Here is a 27052-nt window from a genome sequence, read left to right as displayed (position 1 = left end):
CTGTCTGTCTCTTTGCCTTCACTTGTTTTTGCTGAGTAATTTTTGAAGTTATGCACATTCAACACCATTGAGGATTTCCTGGTAGAAAACAGCTAGAGTCCTGCTTAATCCTGAGACATTTTACTTCTTTCCTAGTAATCTCAGCCCCCCTGGGTGTAATATAAGCTTACTGCTGAGACTCTGTTAGCCGAACTATCTGGATTATTGTTTTATTTAATTTCATACCTATCACCCCAAAATAAAGGCTCTGCACTCCAGCCATTTCTATACCATAAGGTGTTTCATATAGCCATGCTGAAGGACTCCAAGGAAAAAATATTAAACTTGATTTTGATACTATTTTGAATGTTGCTTGATATAGTGCCTGACTGGGACAGGTGTGTTGGAGTAGGAAATGGGAGTGTGAATGTGAGTATGTGAGATGTGAGACTCTGTGTGTGTGTGCCTGTGTGTGGAGGGTAGGGTGGGGGTGAGGAACTGGAGGGTAATAGTCATCATGTGTGATGAGAAAGGGCCTGAGCAGCACTGAGGTTATTTATTTTTCTGGGATATATATCACATCCTTTTATTCAAGCCAAAGGCTGGCTACCTACCTATTTTGTCCAGCGCCCTTGAAATGGTAACTCTAGATTTTTTTCTTTTTGGAAATGTGCAGATAACTTTTCTGCAGCCCAGACACCAGCCAGAGGAAAACATCTCCAGGCCTTTAACACCACCATGGCACCCTTTGCTGGATTCTGTTTCATTAAGCAATGAAACTCTACAGACACCAGCTACCTTTTCTGATTCATAGGTCTTAATATCTGTGTTATGCTGGTAATAGAATATGTTTTCCCCCTGGGTAAGACGGGAGGTAGGGAAGAAAGAAACCTGATTTCTATTTCAACTTTCATTGTCCTCCCCCATTAGTAAAGCTTTACAAGCAAATCAAAATGTTGTGTTTGGGACCACTCCTGGGGCTGGGGAATTCTATATAAATTGTCAAACATATGTATGATTCTTTTTACTTAAATTAAAAAAAAAATTTTATAAAAATTATATTTTTTAAGTTACAGTTGACATTCAATATCATTTTATATTAATTTCGGGTGTACAGCATAGTGGTTAGACATTTATATAATTTATGCAGTAATCTCCCTGATAAGTCTAGTAACCACCTGGCACCATACATAGTTATTCCAACATTATTAACTATATTCTCTATGCTGTACTTCATATCCTCCTGACTATTTTGTAACTACCACTTTGCATTTCTTAATCCTTCATCTTTTTCACCCACCTTCCTAACCCTTTTTCCATCTGGCAACCATCAGTTTATTCTCTGTATTTAGGAGTTTGTTTCTGTTTTGTTTGTTTGTTTATTTTGTTCTTTAGATTCCACATATAAGTGAGATCATATGGTATTTGTCTTTCTCTGTTTATTTCACACAGCACAATACAGTCTAGGTCCACCCATATGGTTGCAGATGGCAAGATTTCATTCTTTTTTATGACTGAGTAATATCCATTGTATGTATTTACCATGTCTTCTTTATCCATTCATCAATTGATGGGCACTTAGGTTGCTTCTATATCTTGGCTATTGTAAATAGTGCTGCAATGGATATATGGGTGCATATGTCTTTTCGAATTAGTGTTTTGGATTTCTTCAGATAAATACCCGAAAGTGAAATTACTGGGTCCTTCTTTGTCTCCTTTTGCCTTTGTTTTGAAGTTTATTTTGTCTGCTATAAGTATTGCTACCTCAGCTTTGTTTGTTTCCATTTTCATGAAATATCTTTTTCTATCTCTTTACTTTCAGTCTGTGAGTGTCTTTACATCTGAAATGAGTCTCTTGTAGGCAGCATATATATGGATCTTGTTTTCTTATCCATTCAGCCCACTCTGTCTTTTGATTGGAGCATTTAATCTATTTACATTCAAAGTAATCGTTGATACATACATATCTATTATTGTATTATTATTCATGGTTTTGATCTTTTTTTTAAAAAAAAAAATTCTTCTTAAAAAAGTCCCTTTGCATTTTTTCTTGTCTGGGATCTTATTTTTGTTAATAGCACTACTATTCTTCCAGGTAGAATGAAAATATTAGTTATTCTCTGACTAAAACAGGGATTCAGGGATTCTGGCAATTAAGGGTTCTGATTTAGCCTAGTCTGTAATCAGTTTTGTGATCTTAGACAAGTGATGTTACCTCTTGCCTGATGGTAAGAGCATCATGCCAAGCAGATGCCAAGATGGAAGCAGATGCCAAGATGGAAGTAGACTGTAAAAGAATGATTATAGGAAATGGCTGTTAGTCAGCTTGTGCTGTCACAACAAAATGTCATAGACTGGTTGGCTTAAATGACAAAAATTTATTTCTCACAGTTCTGGAGACTGAGAAGTCCAAGGTCAAGGTGCTGGGTGTTGGTTCTTGGTGAGGACCTGCTTTTTAGCTTGTAGATAACTACCTTCTCAGTGTGTCCTCACATAGTGGAGAAGGAAAGAGAATGAGTTCTTTGGTATCTCTCCTTATGAGAACATTAATCCCATCGAATCAGGGCTCGCCCTTATTACCTTATTTAACCTTAATTACTTCTGCTTCCTTCATTTACAGGTACTATCCAGGGCCCTGTGATGACATGATAGGCTCTACCTCAAAGACAAAACTTGAAAACCAATTTGATAAGGGAAAAGGGTTGGGACAGAGAAAATATTATAGGATGTTATAATTGGAAGTGGAAAAAAAAATGGTCAAAGTACATGAATGACAGTTCATGAAAGACATACAAAAGACATGACCACATTATAAACTATAAATCACAACTTTATGATTAAATTTTTTATGATTAAATTTTTCATTTACCATTAATTATTTTTAATATAAATTTCTAAACATTGAATTGTACACCTTTTAAAAAATCCTGATCGTTGTATCAATTTATACTCTCAACACAATGTATGATACTTTTTCCCTGAATTATATATATTTTTTTCCATTTTTTCACCCATGTCTCAAAATCCTGAATAATACCTGATATGCAGGGACTGGTGGGAAGTGGTGATGGCAGTGTGAAGCTGCTGTGATGTCCAGGGAGGGTGGAATTACTGGATCGTAAGATAGTTCCATTTTCAGATTCCTGAGATACCTCCAGACTGTTTTCCATAGAGGCTGCACTAATCTGCAATCCCATCAACAGTGCACAAGCATTCCCTTTTCTCCACATCCGCGCCAGCACTTGTTGTTTGTTGATTCATTGATGATAGCCATTTTGACTGGGGTGAGGTGGTATCTCATTGTGGTTTTTATTTCCATTTCTCTGATGGTTAGTGAGGTTGAACATCTCTTCATATGTCTGTTTGCCATCTGTATGTCCTTTTTAGAAAAATGTCTCTTCATGTCCTCTGCCCATTTTTTAATTGGGTTGTTTGTTTTTTTGGAGTTGAGTTGAGTGAGTTTTTTATAGATTTGTGATATTAACCCCTTATCAGAAATATCATTGACAAATATCTTTTCCCATTCAGTAGGATCCCTTTTTGTTTTATTGACGGTTTCCTTTGCTGTGAAAAAACTTTTTAGTTTGATGTAATCCCACATGTTTATTTTTTTCTCTTACTTCCTTCTTGCGAGGGGATATATCAGTAAAAATCCTACTCCGGGTAATGTCTGTGAAGTTTCTTCCTATATTTTCTTCTAGGAATTTTATGGTTTCAGATCTTACATTTAAGTCTTTAAGCCATTTTGAATTTATTTTTGTATATGGTGTAAGGAGATGGTCCAGCTTCATTTTTTTACATGTGTCTGTCCAGGTTTCCCAGCACCATTTATTGAATAGACTGTCTTTACCCCACAGTACATTCTTGCTTCCATTGTTGTACATTAAATGACCATATAGACATGGATTTATTTCTGGACTCTCTATTCTGTTCCATTGATCTATGTGTCTATTTTTACCATGCTGTTTTGATTACTGCAGCCTTGTAGTATAATTTGATGTCAGATATTGTTATACCTTCCGCTTTGTTCTTATTTCTCAAGATTGCTGAGGCTATCCGGGGTCTTTTATGGTCCCATATAAATTTTAGGATTATATGTTCTATTTCTATGGAAAATGTCATTGGTAGTTTGATAGGAATTACGTTGAATATGTATATTACCTTAGACAGTATGGACATTTTAACTATATTAATTCTTCCTATTCATGAACATGATATGTGTTTCCATCTATTTATAACTTCTTTCATTTCTTTCTTCAGTGTCTTATAATTTTTTGAGTACAGATCTTTTACTTCTTTGGTTAAATTTATTCCCAGGTATTTTATAGTCTTTGGAGCAATTGTAAATGGGATTGTTTTTTTAATTTCTCCTTCTGATGTTTTATTATTGGTACATACAAATGCAACTGATTTCTGAATATTAATTTTGTATCCTACTACTTTACTAAATTTATCTATCAGCTTTAATAGTTTCTTGGTGGAGTCTTTAGGGTTCTCTCAATATAGTATCATATCATCTGCATATAATGATAATTTTACTTCCTCCTTACCAATTTGGATGCCTTTTATTTCTTTTTCTTGTCTGATTGCTGTGGCTAGAACTTCCAGCACTATGTTGAATAGAAGTGGAGATAGTGGGCAACCTTGCCTTGTTCCTGACCTTGGGGAGAATGGTTTTAGCTTTTCCCCATTGAGTATGATGTTAGCTGTGGGTTTGTCATATATGGCCTTTATTATGTTGAGATATGATCCCTCTAGTCCCATTTTCTTAAGGGTTTTCATCATAAATGGCTGCTGTATTATATCAAATGCTTTTTCTGCATCTATTGATATGATCATGTGATTTTTATTTTTCATTTTGTAATGTGGTGTATCACATTAATTGATTTGATAATTTTACTTTTTGATAATTTTACTTTTTTTGATAATTTCATTTTGTAATGTGGTGTATCACATTAATTGATTTGCGGATGTTGAACCACCTTTGCATACCAGGGATGAATCCCACTTGATCATGGTGTATGACATTTTTAATGTGTTGCGGAATTCTGTTCACTAATATTTTGTTGAGGATTTTTGCATCTATGTTCATTAGCAATATTGGCCTGTAGTTTTCTTTTTTTGTGGTGTCTTTGTCTGATTTTGGGATCGGGGTGATAGTGGCTTTGTAAAAAGTGTTTGGGAGTCTTCCCTCCTTCTGGATTTTTTGGAAGAGCTTGAGGAGAATAGGTGATAATTCTTTTTTGAACGTTTTGAAAAATTCACCTGTAAAGCCATCTGGTCCAGGGCTTTTGTTTGTTGGGAGATTGTTGATTACTGATTCAATTTCCTTGGTGGTAATCAGTCTATTCAGGTTTTCTTTTTCTTCTTGAGTTAGCCTTGGAAGGTTTTATGCCTCTAGAAAATTGTCCATTTCTTCCAGATTGTCAAATTTGTTGGCATATAGTTGCTCATAGTAATTTCTTAAATTTTTTTTGTATTTCTGCGGTGTCTGTTGTCATTTCTCTTTTATTTCTGATTTTATTATTTGGGTCCTCTCTCTCTCTCTCTTTTAATGAGTCTGGCTAAAGGTTTGTCAATTTTATTTATCTTCTCTAAGAACCAACTCTTAGATTCATTGATCTTCTTTATTGTTTTTCTGGTTTCTATTTCATTTATTTCTGCTCTGATCTTTATTATCTCCTTCCTTGTGCTCCCTTTGGGCTTATTTTGCTATTCTTTTACTAGATCCCTTAAGTGTGAAGATAAACTGTTGATTAGTGATGTTTCTTGTTTCTTTAGGTAGGCCTGCAATGCTATGAATTTCCCTCTTAGGACTGCTTTTGCGGCATTCCATAGATTTTGAGTCGTCATGTGTTCATTTTTGTTTGTCTCGAGATATCTTTTGATTTCTTCCTTGATCTCCTGGTTGACCCACTCATTATTTAGTAATAAGTTATTCAACCTCCATGAATTGGTGTGTCTTCCAGTTTTTTTCCTGTAGTTCATTTCTAATTTCATAGCACTGTGGTCAGAGAAGACAATTGGTATGATTTCAATTTTCTTAAATTTATCAAGACTTGTTTTGTGGCTTAACATATGGTCTATCTTGGAAAATGTTCCATGTGCGCTTGAGAAAAACGTGTATTTTGCAGCATTGGGGTGAAATGCTCTGAAAATATCGATTAAATCCAAGTGTTCCAATGTATCATTTAAGGCTGTTGTTTCCATATTGATTTTCTGTCTGGAAGACCTGTCCCTTGTGGTCAGAGGTGTGTTGAAATCCCCTACTATGATAGTGTTACTGTTGATCTCTGTCTTTATGTCAGTCAGTATCTGTTTTATATATTTAGGTGCTCCTATGTTGGGTGCATAGATGTTTACTAGGGTTATGTCCTCTTCCCTTTATTATTATATAGTGCCCATCTTTGTCTTTTAATATATTCTTCATTTTAAAATCTATTTTGTCAGATATAAGTATTGCAACTCCAGCTTTTTTCTCATTTCCATTTGCATGAAATATCTTACTCCAACCCTTCACTTTCAGCCTGTGTGTGTCTTTTGATTTGAGGTGAGTCTCTTGTATACAGCATATACAAGGGTCTTACTTTCTTATCCACTCAGCCACCCTATGTCTGTTGATTGGAGCATTTAATCCATTTACATTTAAAGTGATTTTTGATAGGTACATAGTTATTGCCATTTTTAATTTGTAGTTAGATTGTTTTCATCTTTCTTCTATTTACAGAAGTCCTTTTAGTATTTCTTGCAATGCTGGCTTGGTGGTAATAAATTCCTTTAGCTTATTCTTTTCTGGGAAGCTCTTTTTCTCTCCATCAACTTTAAATGATAGCCTTGCTGGATAAAGCAATCTCGGTTGTAGGCCTTTGTGTGTTCCATCACTTTTAGTATCTCCTGCTACTCCCTCCTGGCCTTCAATGTTTCTGTAGAAAAGTCATTTGATAATCTTCTGGGAGTTCCCTTGTATGTACCCCTCTGTCTTTCTCTTGCTGCTTTAGGATTCTCTCTTTGTCTTTAAGGTTTGCCATTTTAACTATAATGTGTCTTGGTGTGGACCTGTTTGGGTTTATCCTGGTTGGAACTCTCTGCACTTCCTGGGTTTGTAAGTTGGTTTCCTTCATCAGGTTATGGAAGTTTTCGGACATTATTACTTCAAATATGTTCTTAATCCCTTGCTTCCTTTCTTCACCTTCTGGTATTCCTATGATGCACATGTTGTTGCACTTGATGTTATCCCAGAGGTCTCTTAAACCATCTTCATTGTTTTTTATTCTTTTTTCTTTCTGTTGTTCTGTTTGGGTGATCTCTGCTAACTTGTCTTCTAAGTCACTGATTTGATTCTCTGCTTCATTTAACTTGCTGGTAATTCCTCCAAGTGAGTTCTTAATTTCGGTAATTGTGTTCTTTGGTTCTAACTGGTTGTTTGTTATGATTTCTACATCCTTCTTTATGTCTTCTCTAAGCTCCTTAAACATTCTTATCATCAGTGTTCTGAATCCTGTCTCTGATAGGTTGGTTACCTTTGTTTCATTTGGTTCCACTTCTGGAGGTTTCTTCTGTTCTTTTATTTGGGACATGTTTCTTTGTTTCCCCATTCTGGCTGACTCTCTGTGTTTGCTTTGATGTGTTAGGTAGATCCCGTAGAGTTCTTAGTTCTTGCTGTGTTATCTTATGTAGCATGTGTCCTTTATATTTGACTTGCACTACTTCGTTCTTCTCTGCGTGTGCTCCAAAGGTGACTCTTGTGTTGTGTGTATTGTCCTGTTAAAGAAGATCTTTAATTGCTTTTCACTTATGAGTAGGCTGACTAGTTGTGTGACTTGGCTTTGCCCACCGCAGGGTGTTCTGCTGCGTGAGGGTTGACCGCTTAAATGTGGTTTGGCTTCTATGGGCTCTTGTGCCTATAGAGAATTCCCTCTGAGTGTGTGACTTGTAGGTCAAACCCTGTAGTACTCTGGTTTGGTCTGGAGTTGGCCTCTGGATATGTTGAATCTTGTGCGTCTTAAGCTGGGCCCTGGTAGGGCAATTTCAGAACAAAGCAAATCACCAAGCACAACAATGACAACAACAACTACAAAGAAAAAATCAAATATGTTCATACTTAAAAACAACCGACAACCCCCACTCAACACAGGCAAAGATATCAAAGATATAAAGACAAACAAAACAAAACAAAGCAAAACAAAAAGCAGCACCGGTCTTGGCTTAAGTCCACCAAGTAATTTCCAGGTTGTCCTCTGCTGTACCAAGAGTCCCCTGCCTATTACGCAGGCAGAACCGGTCACCTGGTTCCCAGAGTGATTTTGGGACTGCAGATTTAGATGCGTGGGGCAGAGTAGTCTGGATGGTAGTTTTTACAAAGTCAGTGCAGTTTCTGCCCTTGCCTGCACATATACACACTAATAGTAACACCAGCACTGTGTCCAGTACTCTTGAGTCTTAGGGCACTTCTTGTGTGTGTGTGTGTGTGTGTGTGTGTGTGTGTGTGTCTGTGTGTGGCGGGCAGGAGATTTCTAAGCTGCTGAAAGCTGGGAGCTGCATCTGCTGCTTACTGCTGATCTCTGGGAGTGCCTCTGCAGTTGTACTTGCCCCGCCCTAGGCAGGCCAGAAAGGGTGGGGGCTGGGGATGGAGAGGTCTTCTCTCTCCCAGCCCAGCCATGTCACACTGTTCCTGCAGGTCAGAAAAGGTGGTGGCTGGGGGTGGAAGAGTCTCTTCTCTCCTAGCCCAGCAAAAATCACACTCTTACCAGCCTCTTCCCTGTGTCAGAGCTGCCTGCCAGTCTTCCCAGAGCCTGAGCACTATGGCTCCTCTGTAATCTGACACTACTCCTCAGTTCAGGGGCCAGTTTAAGTTTCTGGAAAGGCAGTGGTAGGATTGGAAGGGGGGGAGGGGCCCAGGTATGGAGTCTGTGTTCTTTGTCCGAATTAGGGCCGACCTAGCTGCCCCCTCAGTGGGAGAGATCAGCTGTGGGACTCAGGGAAAGAGCCCACCTCCTGGCTTTTGTGTTCTCTGTTCTGTCCTGGGATTCCTCTGTGTCTCTGCAGCTGCGGGTGCCAGCCGCATTTCCACAGCTGCAGATGCTGGCTGGGTTTCCACTGCTGCAGCCGCCTGCCATGTTTCCACTGCACCAGGTGTGGACCACGTTTCCACTGCCGCAGATGTGGGCTGCGTCTCCACTCTGTTCCCTTCCCTCTTCCCATGCTTGCCCAATTTGCGCACCTTCAAGTAATCCTTCCACGAGTCTCTTAGCTGCTCTGTGTGATGAGCAGAGAGTGCTTTGATGGGTTATATGTCCCATTTGAGATAAGATCTGGAGGAGAACTCAAAAAGTGTGCCCCGCTGCCGCCATTCTTATGACATCACCCATAATAGACTTCTGGATGGACCACATGTATTCTCTGGAAACTCTCATATAGTTGTGGCTGGGTGTGTGTGGGGAATTCTGGGAGGCCAGTTGGGTACTTTTATTTAGAACTGTAGTCATTTTAGGGTATTGCTCAAGCACTCTATGAGTTAGGCTGGGCAGAATTACGCTGCACTAACAAGTAACCCCTAAACACAGCAGTTAAACAACAAAGATATAAAGTGGATTGGCTAAGGCTTTAATCCACATTATTGCCTCTTCGTTCCAGGACCCAGTCTACAGTGTAGCCATTTTCTGGAACACTGCCGGTGTCTTGACAGAGCGGAAAGACAAAGGACATGATGAAGTACAATTTGCCTACAAAAGCTTTTGCCTGGAAGTGATGCATATCACACATCATTGGCCCAAACAAGTCAATGACCCCACCTGAGTTCAATGGGGTGGGTAGTATAGCCCCCACAAAGGTGGGACACAGAACACTGATAAAGAGTAATGCAGTCTATTGCGGCCCTCCGTTTGGGGGCTGCACCTTAGCTGTGTTCAGGCTTCAGGGCGTTGATAGAAGAGGTAAAAGGAGGTAGTTCTACAAATTAGTTCCAGATATCTCTCTTCCTCTGCTACATAGGTACCATTATGCTAAACTTATTTGCATTTTAAGCTGTTGCTGTAGCTGTTCCCTCTTCCTAAAAACCTTTTCTCTTATCTGCCAGTTTGCAAGACTAGCTTTCTCTTGTCATTTAGATGTCAGCTTTGAAGTCACTTCCTCGGAAATGTCTTTCTTGACTGTCTAATCTACATGACCCTGGTTCTCCTCCCCTGCCAGCTCTCCTTTTCACTTTGCCATCTTCTATTTTCTTTGTAGCACTATGTCTATCAGAAAACACACTCTATTTGATCATTTTGGTTTACTGTCTATTTATTTATTATTTGTATTCGCTCACTAGAACATAAGCTTCATGTTTATTACTCTAAGCTCTTCTTGCCGGTCAAGTTCACAGGCTTTATGATGGGGTAGGTAGAAATCGGACTAATGGTGGAACGAAAAGGGGAAGGGAACAAAAGCCAAAGCCTGCGTGGATGGGGACAGGTGCCAAGATCAGGAACACAGAGTTGAGAGAAGGAGGCTTATAGGGTGAACATTTCTAAAGGGCCACAAGATGTGTGAAAATAAGAGGGAAAAAGAACAAGACATTTAAAGAAGTGCTATTGCTAATGTTCCTTGAGAGATTCAAGAAAAGGTTAAATTACTCTTTAATTATCTCAATTGCTATGATGTGTGTATTTGATCATGACATTCTATATACAAAATAGCCTGAATTTCACAACCCAAGAGCTAGGCATTGTTAGAACATTGTCCTCTGCTGGAATTCTGATTGTTTGTATCACTATCCATAAAGGCAGTTTCTAGAATAACTTTTGGGTCTCTGTAACCGGGGCAGGTTTTGAGGATTCTGAATAGCCCATCGCTCATGCTGCCAATGGGATTAGAACAGTACTCACAGAAAGGTCAGCTCCTTGGGAAGCTGCAGTGTTCATGAGCCAGAGAGGGAGAGGGTAGTATCAGAGAGGTGGACGGAGGCTCTCCTCCATTGCCTCGACATTAGGTCAATGAAGGCAAATGCTGGAGAGAGAAAGAGAAAGATAGATAGATAGATAGATAGATAGATAGATAGATAGATAGATAGACATTTTTATTTGAGTAATTTAAAGTTTTATTCTTGGTCTTGTCCTTTGGGGCGAGAACAGCGAGAAGAGAACATTCCAGAAAATGACTGTTGAAATAGGGACAGAAGACTTGGTACTCCTCTTTTCCTACCCTTATAACTTAAAGTCAAGGGTTAATATGCTGGTTTATGAATTGTGAGTCTGCCCAGGGCATTTCAGTCTGCATATGGGATATTTAACAGAGGGCTTGACTGATAGATAGGCCTCAGCCTGACAGCCTGATGATGACGGACTGCCTGCCTTGGCTGATGGCCTGGGGTAAGGGGCTCCATGGGCAGATATTCTTGATGACAGCATCTCCTTATTTGAGATTAGAAATCTAAAGACCAAAACTTCTTGGTGCCCCTGTTGGTGTTCCTGGGGCTTTGTCTAACCCACTTAAGCCCCAGTCTACCTTTCCAAATGATCTTGGCCAGGCATACCCTATACAGACACTTGTAGACCACTTTTGAGTAAAGAAATTGGGTTGGCAGGGGGACAAAATCTAATATAGTTTTCATCATCAGCCATAAAAATAACATGAAAATAAAAGTAACATGTTGAATAATTGACAGAAAATTTTATTTTAAATTCTTTTTTAATAATAGCAAATCCTTAGGACGTCTCTAGAATTAAGTATTTTGTCAATTATTTAGTAAGTGCCTAATTTGCTCTTGCTAGGGAAGAAAATTACATGGTTGTTCCTAAATTATTAAACAATATTTTGATAGCATTGACAGATCAAGTAGTGGTATTGACCAGTCACCTTGCTATAGGAAAACTCTAGAGCAACTGGGTTTTATCTTGCTAGGTGAAATTGAAGAGAAAAAAAGTCATTAACTTCTGTGAACTGTATCTGCAAACTCTGATGGAAAGTCACACATAAAGTTCGTTGTCCTTTATCAGACATAGTAAAAAGCCCACAAACAAATTCTTTTAAGAAATGCCTAAATGAACTTCAAAACTGAAGTCTGATTATTGTTAAAAGTTTTATTGTCTGGCTTCTGCAGAGAAATTTCATTTGGTGGTAAGATCTTACTCAAGTTTTTCTTTATGAGATTTCATAATCCAGCCATCTTTTTTCCTTTGTAAATTCATCTCCATAGCTCTCGCAACACCTAGGAAAGAGAATAAATGCAGTATTTTTAAGGTTGACTTTCTTGCTCCATCCTCTAAGGAGGATGAGTTTGGGGAGAAGAGTAAGAGAAAAACTGGAATTAACACTAAATCCTAAATTTAACTCTCTTTTATTCACTCAGTGAATTGCCCCAGCTTTTTAATTTTGATGTCTTGTTAAATTGTTCTCCTCTGGGTCACAGACCTTCATCCAGTGTTCAATGAATAAGGAGACATGATAATTTTTGACCAAAAACTAGAAGACCAAATCCCATCCCTCTTGATGCTGAGGTCTGGGTGGAAGCATTATCTAGATACAGCCTATCAAAAATGAAAGAACATTTATTAGGAAAAAGGTGATTCATTTCTTGAACACTGAACCGTGTTCAGTGTTCAGTGTACGAACACCAGTCCGTAATGTGCTGGGTACTTACCTGTTTCCCCGAAAATAAGACTTAGCTGGGCCATCAGCTCTAATGCGTCTTTTGGAGCAAAAATTAATATAAGATCTGGTCGTATATAAGACCGGGTCTTATATTAAAGTGAGACCTGACATTATATTATATTTATTATATTATATTATATTATATTAATTATATTAATTATATTATATTATATTATACCGGTCTTATATTAAAATAAGACCGGGTCTTATATTAATTTTTGCTCCAAAAGACACATTAAAGCTGATGGTCCAACTAGGTCTTATTTTTGGGGAAACACGGTATATCATTGGTTCTTACATCAAACCTATAAGATGATTATTATTTTAGCCCCACTTGATGAGGAGGTTGGGACATCAAGAGACCCAATAACTTGTTCAAACTTTTACAGGTGAGAAGGGGAATGGTAGAGGAGGAGCTTAGATTTGAACTCATTATCTTTAACTTCAAATCATACCATGCTACATTAGAAGTACCTAATAAGAGAAGTGGTCACTCCATTTTCAGAGCTCGTAGCATAGTTGGAAAGATAAAGACTATGTACGTGGAGAAGGGTCCAATGTGCAGGGGCCATGGTAGGTACATACTAAACGTCCAATATGAACCAGTGCTCAGGTCTATTCTTTCTCATCAAGATCTCTCAGATGTGTAATGGGCTAAGCAAGATTAAGTAATTTTTCAAGGGTCTCCCAATCAGATTTTTGATCCCAGTTCAGTTTGACTCCAAATATAATGCCTCCCTAGTGTTTCATGCTTCCATTTAGAGCAAAGACCTCCAAAAATATTGTAATAACTATGTACAGTGCCAGGTGAGAACTAAACTTATTGGGGAGATCACTTTGTAAATTATTTAAATGTCTAAGTACTATACTCTACACCTGAAACTGATATAAAATAATATTGAATGCCAACTATAATTGAATAATAAAAATTAATTTAAAAAAAGAAGACCTCCAAAAATATTATCAAGGAGAAATGTATGTCAGTGTACTTGGTAAGTGCTATTGAGATGGAAGGGAAAGGACACTGCAAGCTGAATTAATTAGGGAAAGTAGAACTATATGAACCAAAGTAGAGGTGGGAGTGATGTGGCAAGGGTGAGACAGCCTGAAATTCAGCTCTGATGCCAGTGGCATAATGATGCTTTCCACAGCTCGGAAAGTATCTCAGAATTGGGGCAAGGGGAATGTGTGTGTGTGTGTGTGTGTGTGTGTGTGTGTGTGTGTGGTGACTGGTCCACCTACAGTAGCCTCTGTGGTAGCCCTGCTTCACAGCTCTCTGGTGGCTTCTGTGACCCCCAGCCCTCTGAGTATGTTCAAGACAAAGGAAAGATGGGCGGGAGGTGGGTTCTCCTCATGAACTTCTGGACTCTCTGCTCTTCCGTTTGTGCTCACCGTTTAGAGGTTACATCTCTGAAACCTTTCAAAAAACAATGCTTAAGATGAAACATTCCATACCAGAGAATGTGATTCAAATAAGTCAGTGACTTTTTTGGGGACATGGCGTTACTTAAGAGTGGGCAAGGACTTCCTCAAGAAACATCTTTTCACCCTTGCTAGCCCTAACACTTCCACATTCTCACTCTATTGTTTGAGGAGAATAACCAAGAATTCTTTCCTTCTAGAATGTTTAAGGACTCTTTTGAATTAGTTGCAAATGTATCTTGAATATCTTCTTTCCCTCTCAACATGATTTCAGGCTGGCTTGTTTCCAGTTATCAGAATATAAACAAAGGATATGCACAGGCACTGCTATTTAAGCGCTGTCAACAAACATTACTAGTCAATTGAGAGTTTTGTCATCACGTTGCCTCAGAGGGGATCTAGTCATTGTTTTGGGTAATCATTTACCTTTCAAAATTGATCACATTTGGAGACTCAGCAGAACCTACTTCCAATCCCCCTTTCTCAGAGCACATACAAATACCACATCTCCATTGTATGTGTGTGGAAACATCTCTTCTTTAATGTGTCTGCAAAAGGAACTACCAGGAATTTTGAAGACGTGATCTAAATATCTCCCTAGTTATCTGTGGTTTAGAAAAGTCCTGTACTTTGTAGAAGAGCCTAGAATTCTGGAGCCAGTGGATGACGAGGTAGGATCTAAGTTTCCCGATCCCTTATTCAGTGTTCTAGTCCCCACAGGTTGCTGTGACGAGGCTGAATATGTTTCTAGTGTATGGGAGGGTGAAGTTCCAAAGTAGAAATAAAAGAGAACTTTCAGCAACTGAGCCCTAATATTTAAATCCTTGTACGCAGGTGGAAATATTTTATAATGCTAACTTTTTCCATCTTCATTTCCTTGGGAAAGATTTCAGAGATTATGGTCTTAATATTAGTTGAATCTGTTCTTTCACGGCTAGAATGGGCTGGATTTTGGAAATTCTGTCTCCATTTTTCGAAATATTATTTTTATTTTAGTAATATCTGCAATGCCTGCAAACATACAAAAGAATAAACATGATAATGTGTTACTAGAACATATTGGTGTTTAATATAATATAATTTTCTTCTTCCCATTTGCAAAGAAGGCCAAGGAAACCTCATATAACTTTGTTTAGTCATCTAGTTTATTTATTTCATTTTACAATAATCTATACTTTTTTAAAGTGTGAAGTTTCATGCTATCATAATTGTATCCTGGTACAATTCAGGTACCTAAGGAGCCCAGGCTGCTTTAGCAGTTTGAAATGTCAGAATTAGATGCCATATGTTGGACCATGGGCTGGTATGGTGTGCCATCCATTGGGTACTGGCATCTGTTTTCTTGTCTAAGTTCTTTTCTTTTTGGTTTTCTCTCTGAAAGTCAAATATTGTCAACATGAGCTCTAGTCAGAGGGTGAGCTGTTAAGCTGGGATAATGAGCTCTTGGTGGCCTCTGGAGCACCAGAGCCTACACAGCAATTTTGAAGCTTTTCGTTTTTAATGCAGGTTTCAGACTATCTCTTGCCATCTCAATGTACTCCTGAGTAAGAGGATCCTAATGACGTTACCTAATGGTGATAAGTTCCGGCCCACGGTCCTCTCCTGCAGGGAGTTCCTACTGCCTGGTTGGGAGCTGTGTAGCTGCTGTGTTTGTCTGTGGTATCTGTAGCGAAAGACGCCTCGGTGGTTCCTCTCCTGGCAAAATGAATACAGACATCTGATATCATGACCCTCTTCTGTCCCACACATTCAGCATGTTTGACTCTGCTAGCAGCCATAGTGTGGGCCCAGAGTACACTGGCAAGTAAATTAAAATGTCCTTTTGCACTGGGAGATGAGGCCTACATGTGGGTTGGCAGGGCAGTGGAACAAAGCTTCATGGAGATGCTGTGGAAGCGGTCTTTTGGGGGGTGTGTGTGTGTGGATGCGTGAATTACTGACATATTCAGTGGGTTTTGTCTTCCTTTAACTTTCTCCTATTCCCAAAAGCTAGCCAGAAATTTGTGCTATTTTGCCAAACAGAATGGAAGCCTTGGTTATTTGAAAACAACCCTTTTCTTTGTCTTGGTTTTCGCAGTGATGAGCTAATTGAAGAGACTTCAGAAGGAAGAGAGAGAGGTGTATGTCTTTTGGGGAAGATAGTGAGAAGCTCAGAGGAGAGTGAAGCCTGATTCTTAGCATTGGAACTTCCAGGTTGGCAAGGTCTGCTGTGTCTGAGTTACAACCACCTGCCTTCCAGGGACCGTGCAGTCCTGGCCTTGGTGGCGACCAATTTGGATGGAAGAATAGAAGAGCATCCCTGAACATTTGCTCTGTCAAAACTCCTGGGCTCTTTTTATCACCCTGGAGATGGAGAAACGTTCCTAATGATGACTGATGGCCTCAGAATGAGACTGAATTTGACTTGAAGGGAATAAAGCGAGTAGTATTTACAGGTATCAGGCTCTGTGGCATGAAATTCATTCCTGTTGCAGATCTAACCACCCAGCTGGGAAAGGCCCCGAAGACCGATGGCATTAGCAAAAATGAAGAGCTGGAAATTGCCACTTGCAAAAGTTTGTATTGCAGAAACCTAAGGGATAGGAGTGAGAAGAATGTTACTTTATATATGACAAAGACATTACATTGTCATTAATATTGCAGGTCACTGCTTTGGGGGTGAAATTCTGCCTTGTTTTATTTTAAGATTTTTAGTAGGGTTTATTCAGAGGCTTAGAAAACTCAGGAGAATCGGGCCTTCCAGACAAATGCATTTGCCTTGATGAAACACATTTGCAATAGCTTTCCAACAATGGCCTGGAGACTACTCCCAATTCACACTGGACTTTAAAAAATATATATATTTTTTATCCTGTTTTGAAAATGGACCAGGTTTGGGGCACTAATTCACATGGCTACCACACCCACTCTTTCTGACTAGAGAGTGGGGAGAATGAATGGGTCAATCAGCTGACACATTTCCATCCAATTTCAAGGATAGAATGTGTTCATTTTCTGACTAATGGCTTGTCATTTTGCAGAAGCCTTTGGTCGCGAATTAATCCTGGAATCAAAACAGATTTTCCGGGGAGCAATCTTCCATCAAGTATTGATTTTTTTACACTCATGGAGTCTGTACTCCCTAATTTAACCTGACAATGTTTCTGCACAATGGCCTGGGAGCACCTTGGCAGCTCGCTGAAGGAACTTTTACTGTCTTTTCTTTCTGCAAAGTAGAAGGGAAAAAAACCCACACCAGCTAGCCCAGGCAGTCACTGGGGGACATTTAGGACTTGATACTTCACTTCTGGTGATTTGGAATGGGCAGAAAGTTGCCTTCTAACTTTTACAGCTGCTCTGGGAGAGAGAGCTTCCCCTTGCTGAGACTGTTCAAAAGAACATTTTTTTAAAAAAACTGCCAATATTAAACAAATCTGCAATATATTGTTCAGTCTTGGCCAATGTTTTCAAATGATGCCATCTTGCTTGCCCACTGAGCATGAGAAAATGAGGAAACATTTTCCAAAGGGAGGCTTTTGCTTCTGAATAACTATAAACTTTGCTGCCCTTTCCCCGTCTGTTTTCTCAAAGGTGCTTTTGGATTCCTACATTCCTCGGTCCCTATCTGATTCTTGTGAACTCAGCAAAGATTCTTGAGCAGTGCTAGGTTTTAAAAGGCTCCTTAAAGAGCTGAATATAACATAGCCCCCTACTTCAATGAGCTTAGGGTTCAGAAAGTGTGGATAAAACAAACACATTCCATCTGTGGCAGAGAACATAAACTATGGAAGAAATGAACATGGGCCAGTGTGGTGTTGGGAATTTGGAGTGAAGATGAGACCTCACCTATTTGGGGAAGATTGGAGAGAACTTTGTGGAGGAAGACATTTGAGTTGGGCCTTGAAGGATGGTATATCATAGACTGTTAAATGCATACTGAATGTCTATGTGCTTTCGTACATTTCCCAGCTTCCCTTGCAAGTGGGTTGGGACCATGTGACCAGTTCTGACCATTGGACTGTGAGCAGAAGAGATATGAGCCACTTTTAGACTCTTTCTCTTTCCTTGCCATGGTGACTGGATAGAGGAGAACCTGGCTATCCAAAGCAAGGACATGTGTGAGCAAAATCTTAACTTTTGTGTTACAAAACTACCAAGATATCTGGGTTTATTTGATATCATAGCATAGGTTAGCCGAACTAATACAGATGGGTAAAATTACTTAATGAGAAATGATGTCAAAATCCAGAGTGATCTAATTAAGAACACTCAGTTACAGATAAGAATTTTGATGGACCCAAGAGCTCTGAGCTCATAAAACATAAGTGCTGAAGCAGCTCATAGAAACCAGTGTTAGGTTTTAAGTGAAGTTGAATTATCTTATACTTACTGAGCTATTGTTTGGGAAGAGGGCATGCACATTTATTACAGATGGAAAATAGAATCAATAAACTGGATGAATAATGCATTAAGCAGTCTTAGTGAGTCCCTGAGTCATAGGTATCCTAATAGATTAGTGTGGCTCGGAAGTCATATCCTCTGCATTCAACATCTTCAACCTAAAGAAGAATAAACTTATCATCAGTGCATTAATTTAACAGGCACCTGGAGAGACAGGAGAAGTAGAGGTGAAATTTTGGCCCTTGAAGAACTTAGTCTGATTGGGGAAGATTCCAAGCACTGTATGGAGTGATGAAAGAAAGAAGTGAGGAGTGACCAGTATGGAGAGTAGCAGTTTTCTGGAAGCTGAGAGCTGGGTCCTGGGGAAGTAAGACTTATAGATTGGTGGAGAGGAGGTGAACAGATTGTTCACTGGAGTGAATGAAGGACTGAATGGCTTGAAATTGCTAATGGGTGAAACTCATGAAGAGAGTATGTGAAAGCAATCCCATGTGTCCTAATCAAAGAGGGAGTGGGTCTAAGGAAGGGGAGAGTGGGGAACTCTCTCCCGATGCTCTCCCAGTATTAGTTGTTTCTCGATGACCTGGAGAGCCTCTGAAATGTGACACACGGTTGGCCATGATCGCGCTGCACTTTAAAGAGTGGATATTCTGCCTGTTAGGTTCAGCCTTCTTTTCCCTGTCCATTGGTTATGCATCAGGTGGCTATTGCTGGAAACAGCCATAAAATTACTCCATTAGGCAAATTACACACTTCAAACAAACCAAAAGACGGCCTTACCAACACATTGTGTTACTTCTTGGTGTTGGGACCCTCACGAGCATTAGTTTCTTAATATGTAAAGTGAAAATTAAATTAAATTAGATAATTTGTGTAATGCATTTAGTAGAGTACCAGCATATGGTAGATTCTTAATCATTGATAACATTATTACCAATCTACTGTTTTAATTATTAAATCAGAATGCATTTGTGATCATAGAGAAAACTCTTCTAGTTGCTAATAAATGAAAATTCACTTTGTCTTAACCTATTTCAGGTCCTATTTATTTGCCCTCCTAGAAATCAAAAGTCCCAAGCTGTGGAGAACAAAGTTTTGAACAATTCCCTCTCTTTGCTTTTTCCTTTCTTCTGTCATCAAAATGAAGTTTTTTTCCATGTGGTCCACAAATGAGAAATGAGTATACTAACTTATGTGTAATAATTTTTAGAAATTATGAATTTTCAAAAAGGGGGAAAATATATTAACTATTACTTTGGAAATTCTCAGAGATTCCATCTTCCTGCTTTCAGGTGCAGAACTGTCCAGCTCTTTTTACCTCTGTTTTGGTTTTTAATGGGGGAAAGCTGTAATTATAATTCCTGATTCTCTTGTCTCTTTTATTTCACTTTAATAACAAAATGTTCAATTAAGAAAAATAGATCAACTGCCATTTGGACAAGTGAGTAATACAGAATGAGTTCTGAGGAGGTTTCATACCATATCTCTTGTGTTAGAAACAGTGATTGAAATAGCACATTTCAACGGCTTTATGGAAAAACTCCTTTCCCCCCATCAATTAAAGAAATGTTCTGCTCAGTTAAGAGTGGCATCTTTTTTCCTCCTTAAAAAATTGTTTTTATATCAAAGTGGGTCTGTACATTAGTGAAGCGCATTCACGGCTTTCTCTATGCATGAGCACAAAGTGCTCTGTTATACGCAGGTGCCAAGGAGGGACGTAGCGCTTTTCATAACTGTAAATTTCAAACTTTATCCCTTTCAAAAATGTATCAGTGATTCTAGTGCAATAAAAATTTTAGATTTGAATGAAACCACTTTCTGATTCTCAAATGATGGTAGCATTTTCGTGGCAGGTGAGAACCCTACCGCCGCACCACTGGGGGAGCACGAGCATTTTCTTATATTTATGGTTTGAACTGTATTTTGGAACAAGTCTTCAAATCAGTGAGAAAAGCTAATTATTCCTTTGAGCCTACAAGATAGAGGAAGTTTGCATGGAGGAAAACACTGTTTTTTTTTTTTTTTTCTTTTCTCAGGGCTCCCAGGAATGAGTGATTGTCAAATAACACGTACAAAGTATATCTTTATGGCCCATGCAGACCTCCACATTGGGAAATTCTAGAAGCCTCTGAAAGCTTGAAAGTTGAAGAAGTTTTGCTGTGTTTCCAGGAGAATGGATGGATACTTTACACCAATGCTCTGGGGCTGGAGGCCCATGTTCTTGGATGAGAAGCACTTTAGAAATGAGGAGTGTATAGCAAATATGACATGGTCTTTCGGGGAGAGAGGCAGGGCATGGACTATTGATGAAATGGGCATGGGATTAATTTCTACCTCGGACATTTTCTTAGGTAAGTTACTTAAACATTCTAAGCTTTATTTTTCATATCCTTGTAATGGAGGTAACAAGATCTCCATCATGAGGTTGTTGTGAAAATTAAGTACACATAAGTACATACACACACACACATACACACACACACACACTTTATTTTGTGTGTGTGTGAAGCACTTAATTCAGTTCCTGTCAGGAAGAGTTTGGTAAACAGCGGTTATTATTCTTATTAAAGCTAAATAGCTTTGTCCAAACTTCTGTGGTGACACACAGACAAGGAAGTGTTACACGCAGATAAAATATAAAAATCCAAACAAAGAAATGTGATCGCCTAAGGTCTCGTACTCCGTTAAAGTGAAAGGGAGAAAAACAATATTGCAGATCCTCTTGGCCAGATCCCTTCTGTGGGCCTAATGCAATATAGGCTGGCTTGTCTTTCCTATCCAGGCATTTAGAACAGAACTATTTCTCCCCCACCTCAAGACCTTGGTCTAGAATACAGAGTTTTCTTAATATATGTATTTTCTTTCTGAACATCTGCATGAAGAACACCTCGTTGGTCATTGGTAGAATCTAGTTGCATTATATTGCTGAATAACACCAGGTAGAAAAAAATGAAATTCTGTATGAAAGTTTGGGATCAATTGGATTGTGTGTGTTTGAAAGAGGATAACCCCACAGTCAGAGGAATGAGTGAAGGGTTTAACTGGATTTTGACATTTTCAAAGCCATTTAAAAGGCAATAACACATAGAATTGATTTGCATAGTTCAGAAACAGGGTAAAAAAGAAGAATCAAAACTTTGTATTTTAATCTGACTTGGGTGTTCATTTTTATGTTTTGAACGTTAAAATGCAAGTTTTTAAAAAATAGCTTTGGGGTCTATTTTGTTCACTTTTACCTAAAAAATTCACCTATGCTCACTAACTGGTCAGTAATAATCATTTGAAATAAGGAGATTTAAAATCCCACATAAAAAATATGTGGTCACGCAGTAGTAAAGAACATTAAAAAAAATTTGTGGAGGTTTACATGGGAACTAGAAAAGATATGAGCCCAGAAAATACACTTTAAGAAAACATAAAGACCAAGAGAGCTGATTTTCAGCTTATCAATATGTACAATATTTACACAATAAAACATCATGCAGTTGGCATGCCCCTAAATGTTTGCATTTTAATTTGGGGGTTTGTGATTCTTTCTTATCAAATGAAATTTTTGTAACAAAATTCGGTTGACTTGAGCAAAATTTCTGATGTGCAATGGGAAAACAAGAACCTCAAATAGTTAGAAAGCAAATCATTTTTTGTGGATTTAATTGCTATTGACAGAAAAAGGCCACTGGGCTGGAAAAGATAATCATCATTCAGCCAAAAGGCATTAGTTTGAAATTAAGGAAAAAAATCCTATTAAGTTAAAACAGCTGGAAAATGAAATCTAATAAAGAAAATATTTAATTTAAATGATTTGCTTTATTTTTTATTTTATTTTACTTTTTTGGTCAGTGAACTTTTTCACTGCGAATGTTACATGTATGACTAAAAATCACATGTCTATTCCAGGTATAAACTGATATTTATTGATAAATGTCAATCTTGAGAGAAAAATAATGGACTTACTGCTTTTAAGTTTATTGCATTTCCATACCAAGCCAATTTTTTTTTTTTTGCTATGGCTTAAGAAAAACATTAGTTCATTTTACCTATAGGCCCAGTAAAGCCATTCCTGGGAAGACATTTTGATCCAACAGTTCACTTGTAAAGGAATTCAGACAAGATCACAACAGGTGGAACTCTCTTTCAGTTCTTGAGTTGGACTGCAGCTCAAATGAAGATATCTGTTGTCCCTCCCAACTAAAGCTGCCATAATGGCTTGGTTTTGTGTTTGTGAAGCCTGCTGTTTCTTCAATTTTCCTTGCTTCTTGCTTCTTCTTCTTCTCCTCACTTTGCTTGTTTTGTAAATGTCCTTTCAGAGCCCGTCCACCGCGCATGGCGGACCACTCTCTCCCAGCCCTCAGTCTTCACAGTGGAGGACCATGGCAGGTAAGGCTTTTCCATGTGGGCCATACAATTAAAAAATTGCAAAATACTGTTGTAGACATGGTCTGAATTTGCATGAGTATTTCCTCCTTCCTCAGAATCTGAGCTGCAGCATCTTCTGTGTACATATTCATGGACCTAATGAGGTCCCCAGGCCAATATTATTTTAGCTATTAAGTCTATCTTTTTCAAATCTCTTTTTTTCTGAGAGACATCAAGTCATATAGTGAGGAGACTCATTATTTCACGTACTTGTTCATTCATTTATTCATCTTGCATTTATTTACTAGGCACTTGTACCATTGGAAATATAAAAATTATTAAGAAGGAACTATTGTTAAAAGAAGACAATGGTGCTACAGAGTGAAGTTTAAATTTGCTTTCACTATTTCCCTACGATAAGGCCCTGAGTGCATCCACCCTAGACTCAGGCTTGCTCAGTCAGGGTACTTTTGCTCCTTCCAACTCTGATGGGTACTCTATCATGTTCTCTCTCTCATTCCTGTCATTCCCATCACAGGAATGCAGGTCAAGAATTTGGGCTTAGTGTTTGGAGATGAGGCAAGAAATTGCTGAAGATTGTATCTTACAGCCTTTATTTTCTCCGTGGAGTGGGAGGCAGATTCAGTGCCCAGAGGCAGGGTAAAGATTAAGAAGAGAAGTCAGATATACTCTCTAACTCTCCATCTCCTTCTTCACTATGTCCAGCAGCCCCTCACAAAGCCCTAGTAGGATTTCAGGAGTTACCAGAGTGTTCTTCACATGCTCAGGGACATGTTCATTCTATGTGGTCAGGGTCTCCATAATACCCCTGGGCACTGTGGGTTTCCTACCAGTGGCCACAGTGGGTGACTGCTGCTGCACATCCAGGTACAGAGGCCACTTCTTTGACCCCACATTGCTCTTCTGGGCTGTGGTCCTGCCCACTGCGGCTGCTGACCTGGCAGTTACCTGCTGCAGACGCCTCTGTGTGCTCTTTGTATTAGGTTGGTGCAAAAGTAATTGCGGTTTAAAAGGTTAAAAATAATTACAAAAACCACAATTACATTTGCACCAACTTAATAGCATGCTCCAAAGCCTTTGTGAGCTTCAGTAGGAAGAGAAACAGCTCTTTTAGTTTTTATTTCTGTCTCTCTTGTATGCAGACAAATACCCAAGGGCTGGCTGAGGCATACACTTGAATGATAGGCCCCGTGCTGTTCTTGGAGTTCCTTACTATGCTCCAGTGACGAAGACTCTGTTCCTACGTCAACATCACTGTGCCTCACACGACTTCTTTGAGGGCATCTGTCGATTCCCTCGTCTCCTGCCTTGCCCCACTACCCAGTCTGAAACTCAGCTGTGGGACACAGCCTATGTGCCCATGTCAGCAGACTGCGGGGGACCCTCTCTTAAAAGCTCCCCCGACATATCCAGAAAGGCCAGAACAGGGCATCAGCAAACTGAAACTTAAACTAAACTCCATGCCAGGAAAGTTTTAGAACAGCTGCCCCGGGAATGGAAAACCTATCAGACTAAGGAAAAGCTTCAAAAATTACGGAACTCCACTCATTGTTCCATGGAGACTCGAGATCTTCATTGAAGTGGTAACTTCCATCTGTCTGTAGTTTTTCCCCCAGCAGTGTTGCAGCCCAGGAAGAAAAGAGTGGTTTGAATTGAATCAGGGTTGAGGATGAGCAGGGCTGGTAGGCATAGAATTACAGAGTAAGGGGACGGAGCAAGTTTGTGAGACTGCTGCTGGAGTGATTTATTGGGAAGCTCAGATGGATGGAGGAGAGAAGGAGGGGAATCTGGGGAGTGGATGGAGTCATTTGTTTAGCAAGCATTTATTGATCGTTGACAATGTGCCAGGTAGGCACTAGTGCAGGTTCTGAGAAAACTGTCCTTGAGAAGCTTACAGGCTGGTGGGAGGGGTAGATAAGTACGTAGTGTGATTAAAAGTTCTATCTGCTCCAAAAACACGGGAGCTGGAGGAGTGCAGAGGAGGAGCATCTAACTTTGACCTGGAAGACTGGCGGAAGGAAATTACACCTACATGAAGACCTGGTAGACAAGAAGGAGTTAGCCAGGAGAAAAGAGAGGAATGTATGTTCCCAGGCAGAAGGATCAGCTTGGGTGAAGGCTTGGTGATTAGAGACAGAGGATGGCAAGATCAGTGCTGGATGGCTGGGGCATAAAGGACTGCAGAGGAGTAGTGAGGGATGAGGTTGAGAGGGTCAGGGACCACATCAGGAAGGGACATGGGGTTTTATAGGATACTTTCAGGGATGTCTACCCAGCCCAGTCCCTTCCCCTTCCACCATGACCATCACTAAACTGCCTCACCGTCAAGGACAGAGCTCAGAATCTAAGGTGATGTCATGTTGACTATGCTGCCTTGGACATAGCTGATTAGACCAGGGTGGACACTTAAGGATCATAGTCCAGCATATTTACAGAGGAGCATAGAAATCTGGTGGATAGAGAGATAAAAATACATCAGAATTAGCAGAAAGATGGGGGGGGGAGAGAGAGAGGGAATAATTGAGTAGCTAGCTGCTTGGTTTTTCAAGAGCTTGTATTAATAACAAATCTTGTGCCCTTGTAATTAATTCCCTCTTTTTGCACTCAATCTAGCTCAAGCAGATTACTGGTTCTTGTAACCAAAGGACTCTGTACCACTTGTTTTTGTAAATAAAGTTTTACTGGAGCAAAGAGACATCCATTCATTCACATCTTGTCTGTGGCTGCTTTGACTCCACAAGAGTAAATTAAGTGGTTGCAACAGTGGTGATAAGGCCTGCAAAACCTAAAATATTTACTATATATCCCTTTAGAGAAAAAATTGCTGACCCTTGATTTAGTGGATTCCATGTAGTCATACCCACAGTTCCTTTCTAGACATAATCCTTATAATTTTCTATTTATTTTTCTGTGTTGTCATACCCACAACTGTTTTTCTTTCTTACCTTAATTTTCCAGTACGTTTAGATGTACGATCCACACTTTTAGTCTCTATTGATTAGGATGTTTTTCTTCCAGTAGAATTTTTTAGGCATCGTACTTTTAGTTGAACCTTTACTCTGAGGCACCTCAATCCATTCAAAGTTTTTAACAATGAGTGACAGCAGTGGTCTTGAATTGACACTTATCTCAAGACTGAGCTTTATTTGGCTTTCATTACTCAGAGGGCTTCTTTCAGCTGGGGTTGAACAGCTTCTTTCTTTCAGCCTACAAGTCCCTGAATTTCCAGACTCTTTTTTTCTCTCTCACTCTTACTTGTACATCTGTGTACTTCTCTGAGTTTATTCTTTTCTTGTGGTATCTTGTGAATAGCAGCCAACAACAGCCAATAAATACTACTAATGTTCTGTTTTCCAACGGTTTCCCCAGAGTTGCAAGTTCATTAAGAATGTTACTTACTTTCCACGTAATCAGTGGTGACAGTTTTACACATTTTCACTACTTCATGATGTATCGCATTCTCTTCCAAGTCTCCAATAACTGATTCCTCAACTCACTAATTGATTGCTTAGCCGATTTTACATAGTTGAGGTATTTATTATGGAGCACTTCACTTCTGGGTACCGTGGAAACTTATCCATCAAAAGCAACCAGAAAAACACGTAGGATTGAACAAAATTATATGTACTAACTTGCAGCAAGGGATATTGCACACCAGGGAAGCAATGGGTAGGTGTCTTGGGAAGAGGAGTCAGGAGAGACTAGTCATAGAACTTGACTTTGTGCTGGGTGATGTTGGGGAGGATTTAAGGAAGTGAGGACTTACTCTAGGCTTTCAGGAATTAGGGGCAATTCAATGATTATGAATCTCACTCATTTTTATCTAGAGTATGGGATGAATGAAGTGGGACTAGGGTTGTCATTGGTAAGGAAGCTGTGGTGACTTGTGTGGAGTAGTCCTGAGTCCTACCCATTAAGAAATCGAGGAAGGACAATGGGACTGAAACACGAAGAGCTGGTGGTGAACAGCTGCTCCCCCAGAAAGGACTCAAAGCACCCTCCTGGAAGAAATGCATCACCACGGGCTCAGAGGAGAATTTCCCACAGGGCCATGAGGGTGGGCCACAGAAGAGAGTCTGCCTAACTCCCAAGCCTAAAGCCACATGGCCAGAACTGTACGGTTTCTTATCTCTCCTCCTTTTTCCTGCCTCTTGCCAGGCAGGGAGCAGTACTAGCGAGTTGGAAGATGGAGCAGAAGGACCAGCTTTCTTCTTGGCTGAAAGCTCCCAGTCTGAGGGAGATCTGAGCTCAGGAAGGGAGATTT

The 27052-nt window shown here is 39.4% G+C and overlaps 1 long non-coding RNA gene across 1 annotated transcript in view; it reads left to right on the top strand.

Annotated features, from left to right (window-relative positions):
* The window catches only part of LOC308510560, a 54534-nt gene that overhangs the window by 21057 nt on the left and 6425 nt on the right, over positions 1-27052 (top strand). Inside the window, exons 2-4 of the long non-coding RNA XR_013995369.1 lie at positions 16109-16466; positions 20448-20762; positions 22719-22788. This is a non-coding gene — a long non-coding RNA (uncharacterized lncRNA). The remainder of the gene's footprint in view (positions 1-16108; positions 16467-20447; positions 20763-22718; positions 22789-27052) is intronic.

The sequence above is a fragment of the Rhinolophus hipposideros genome (assembly GCF_964194185.1).
Source record: "Rhinolophus hipposideros genome assembly, chromosome: 18".
NCBI classification, from domain to species: domain Eukaryota; kingdom Metazoa; phylum Chordata; class Mammalia; order Chiroptera; family Rhinolophidae; genus Rhinolophus; species Rhinolophus hipposideros.
The sequence above is the reverse complement of the archived record's forward strand: the minus strand, read 5'-3'. Positions and strand labels throughout refer to the sequence as shown.